Consider the following 5,000-nt stretch of genomic DNA (forward strand, 5'->3'; position numbering starts at 1 on the left):
CTTGTAAGTCACGTAGCGCAAGGTCAGAAATGGCTTGGCTTCAAAATGTGGCTTTTTTTTTTTCTGCTCCCTCCTTCAGCTGCACTTTTCCCGCGGTGAGTAGAAAGATTAAGGTTAAGGGAATGTACAGATGCCTCGGTGTGCACTTAAATAGAGGAATTGTGGAAATACAGAATAGATATTTGTTTCCATTTGGGATTCTGTTGGTTTCTTGAGATTAATGAAGTTTTTGGTAGGAATTTCTCACTATAAGTAGCATATCCCTATCAATGCAAGCTCATGAAAGACTGTCTACATTTAAAACCTTAATTTTCTTAATAACAGGCTGGTGTGACTTGTATAAGGTTATTAATTTGATACTGCATGGCAAGATGTGTAGCAATGGGTGATCTTTTACCGTTTCACTGTGACACAAAGCAATTAGCAGTGCCAGAAGCAATGTGTGGAGTCCCTTATAAGCATAACTGTAACACAAATTAATAACTAGGAACCCATTTTGACTAAGCCATAAAGCCCAGTCATCCTGGGACCACATTCCTTCATGAGTGGCACCAGGTTAGGTGGTGGTAGTGGTGGTTAGGTTAGGTTAATGACTCCCTAGGGTGTGTGTGTGTGTGTGTGTGTGTGTGGTGTGTGTGTGTGTGTGTGTGTGTGTGTGTGTATATATGTTTTTTTATTTTTTTTTTTTTTTTTTTTTTTTTTTTTTTTTTTTTTTTTTTTTTTTTAGGGTGTGGTATAAAATTTCAGTTTAACAAAGTACATGCAATGTTGCTTCTTTTTTGTTCCTGTGCCCCAGTCAAGCTTGAGTAGCTGGCTTGAGAGAGAGAGAAGAGATGAACCACTTTTCACATTCCTTGTCTAAGAATGTCTAAGAATTGTCTAAGAATGAGAATTAGAATATTATTGAAAACAGGGCTTTGCTGAGGTCATTAACCTAACCTAAACTACCTTCATTAACCTCCTTCATTAACCTAATTTAACCAAAAATGACCTAGCCTAAAAAGTACTAATTTGCAAGTATTCACTAAATTAACTTGTACCGGGAAGGTCTCGTGTCTCGGGTCACTTCAAAGGGACACTTCAAGGGAATATTCATGAGGTGTGTGTGTGTGTGTGTGTGTGTGTGTGTAATAAATAATAATAATAATAATAATAATAATAAAGGGTTTATTCTTTAGGCAGTCAACAAAGTGAAAATGTACATTGGTGGTGGGGAAATACTTGACATTAATCCTAAAGGTAAGTCAAATCTAGAAAGAGACTATTGATTGATGGCTCACACCATGGTGGGAATCGCACTGAGTCTGTAACCGGTCCGTACGTGGCACTCTTTAGGGGCGTCATCTTATTGTGGTGTGTCTGGTGGCACGAGTAGGCCGAGGCGCGTCAGGCGGGCAGCATGTTTCTGAGACGTGTGTGTGTGTGTGTGTGTGTGTGTGTGTGTGTGTGTGTGTGTGTGTGTGTGTGTGTGTGGTGTGTGTGTGTGTGTGTGTGTGTGTGTGTGTGTGTGAGAGAGAGTGAGAGAGAGAGGAGAGTGTTGTTTTGTTGTTATGTGAGGTGAGTGTAGGTAGGTGTTATGCAGACTGTATATTGAAATATTTCAAGGCAGCTGTGTTATTAATATGCATTGAATACACATTGACACATTGATATGGTGTTATTTGGGAGGGACTAAAGGGCATTTTAATATAATTTTAATGTTAATTTATGGGTGCAGCTAACTAAGGTTTTGTACGTTGGAGAGTGTTGGGCTGCATTCATATCCTGTGTGGTGCCTCACCTTGCATTGTACTCATATTCATTCCAGACAAATAGCCAACCTTTTGAACCAAGAAATAACGGGTTCAAGCTTGAAAAATTTAGGTTTAGGAAGGAGATAGGAAAAAATTGGTTCTCAAATCGAGTGGTAGATGAGTGGAACGGACTCAGTAATCATGTAGTTAGTGGTAGGACACTAGAGAGCTTTAAGAGAAGATTAGACAAGTTTATGGATAGGGGATAGCAGATGGGAAATAGGTAGGAGTGTTTCATACAGGGACTGCCACGTGTAAGGCCTGCTCCCTTCTTGCAGCTTCCCTTATTTCTTATGTTCTTATGTTCTTATGTGATTGTATGGATGGCATATGAATTATTTAATGATCATCAATGTTGATTTTCAGACACACTTCAGTCACAAGATGAATGCAGTCAGCTACAAGCATGACATAGACAAGCTATAGACAGTTGAGAGAGGAAGAAGTCAGTGGCACCCTCACCTCAGACAAGACAAAGCTAACAATTGATAATGAAAGGTGACATTATTCTCTTTAAAGGACTCTATTATTATTGTACCCATGAAATCTGTTCTATTTTTTATTTATTTCTCTGTATTATAAGCTATTTTGTATGTAAACTCCGATCACAATCTCATATCTTTATCTTGTCCTATCACTCCAATCCCTCCTCAGGATCCCCCTAAGTGAAGGTGCCTCTGGCGTTTTGCCTCTGCTAGTTGGGGGGACCTGAGGAGGTATTTTGGCTGATTTTCCTTGGAATGACTACTGCTTCCGTGTCAGAGAGCCGTCTTTGTGTGCTGAGCGCATAACAGAGGTGATAGTGTCTGGCATGGAGGTGTACATTCCTCACTCTTTTTCTTGCCCTAAACCTTCTAAACCTTGGTTTAACACAGCTTGTTCTCGTGCTATACATGATAGAGAGGTGGCCCACAAAAGGTACTTAAGCCTTCCATCACCAGAAATCTCATGCACTTTATATTTCTGCCCAGAACCATGCCAAGTCTGTTCTCCAACTAGCCAAAAAACTCCTTCATTAACAGAAAATGTCAAAACCTTTCAAGATCTAACTCCCCTCGTGATTTCTGGCATCTAGCCAAAAATATCTCCAATAACTTTGCTTCTTCTTCTTTCCCTCCTCTATTTCAACCAGACTGGCACCACTGCTATCACATCTATTTCTAAAGCTGAACTCTTCACTAAAACCTTTGCTAAAAAACTCTACCTTGGAGGATTCTGCGGCTTGTTCCTCCCTCTCCTCCACCCTCTGACTACTTCATGCCACCTATTAAAATTCTTTGCAATGATGTTTTTCCATGCCCCTCGCTGGGCCCTAAACCCTCGGAAGGCTTATGGACCTGATGGGGGTCCCCTCCTATTGTTCTCCGAAACTGTGCCCTCCGTGCTTGCACCTTGCCTTGTCAAACTCTTTCAGCTGTGTCTGTCAACATCTACCTTTCCTTCTTGCTGGAAGTTTGCCTACATTTCAACCTGTTCCTAAAAAGGGTGACCGTTCTAATCCCTCAAACTACCCCGTCCTATTGCTTTAATTTCCTGCCTATCTAAAGTTTTTGAATCTATCCTCAACAGGGAGATTCTTAAACATCTATCACTTCACAACCTTCTATCTGATCGCCAGTATGGGTTCCGTCAAGGCCGCTCTACTGGTGATATTCTGGCTTTCCTTACTGAGTCTTGGTCATCCTCTTTTAGAGATTTTGGTGAAAACTTTTGCTGTTGCCTTGGACATATCAAAAGCTTTTGATAGAGTCTGGCACAAAGCTTTGATTTCCAAACTATCCTCCTACGGTTTCTATCCTTCTCTCTGTAACTTCATCTCAAGTTTCCTTTCTGACCGTTCTATTGCTGCTGTGGTAGACAGTCACTGTTCTTCTCCTAAATCTATTAACAGTGGTGTCTCCTCAGCATTCTGTCACCCACTCTCTTCTTATTATTCATTAATGATCTTCTAAACCAAACTTCTTGTCTTATCCACTCCTACGCTGATGATACCACCCTGCACTTTTCCACGTCTTTTCATAGACGTGCAATCCTTCAGGAGGTAAACATATCACGCAGGGAAGCCACAGAACGCCTGACTTCTGATCTTTCCAAAATTTCTGATTGGGGCAGAGCAAACTTGGTATTTTTCAATGCCTCAAAAACTCAATTCCTCCATCTATCAACTCGACACAACCTTCCAGACAACTATCCCCTCTTCTTCAATGACACTCAACTGTCCCCTCTTCTACACTGAACATCCTTGGTCTGTCCTTTACTTATAATCTGAACTGGAAACTTCACATCTCATCTCTAGCTAAAACAGCTTCTATGAAGTTAGGTGGTCTGAGGCGTCTCCGCCAGTTTTTCTCACCCCCCCAGCTGCTAACTCTGTACGTGGGCCTTATCCGTCCATGTATGGAGTATGCTTCACATGTCTGGGGGGGGTTTCCACTCATACTGCTCTTCTAGACAGGGTGGAATCAAAAGCTTTTCGTCTCATCAACTCCTCTCCTCCTAACTGACTGTCTTCTCAACCTCTCTCTCACTGCCGTAATGTTGCATATCTAGCTGTCTTTTACTGCTATTTTCATGCTAACTGCTCTTCTGATCTTGCTAACTGCATGCCCTCCCCTCCTTCCACGGCCTCACTGCACAAGACTTTCTTCTTTCTCTCACCCCTATTCTGTCCAACCTCTCTAACGCAAGAGTTTAACCAGTATTCTCAATCATTCATCCCTTTCTCTGGTAAACTGTGGAACTCCCTGCCTGCTTCTGTATTTCCACCTTCCTATGACTTGAATTCCTTCAAGAGGGAGGTTTCAAGACACTTATCCATCAATTTTTGACCACTGCTTCAGACTCTGTTCAGGGACTGCCATTTCAGATGTACTCAAAGCATCTTCATGAAAAGTAAGTGACCACCATTCATCATTGCAAACAATCACATTCTAATTCTTTAATCAGCTGAGCAAATTTTTTTGAACAGTGGCACTAGACTTGTAACTCTATTTTCTCTTGCTATGGAAGGGTCTCAGGCATTTAGCAATGGGAGTACATCACTCAAACCTTTGAATCTTTTACTGATTTGCTTTGATAGCTCTACATAAAAATCCAGACATCTCACCCAAAATCTGGAAGCTTCAGATCCAAGTTCCCCTAACACATTTTTATCTGGCAGCATACTCTCTACTTTGCTGCCAAACTACCATTCATTTTCAGGCAGGA

This window comes from Scylla paramamosain, unplaced genomic scaffold (genome assembly GCF_035594125.1).
Source record: "Scylla paramamosain isolate STU-SP2022 unplaced genomic scaffold, ASM3559412v1 Contig52, whole genome shotgun sequence".
NCBI lineage: Eukaryota > Metazoa > Arthropoda > Malacostraca > Decapoda > Portunidae > Scylla > Scylla paramamosain.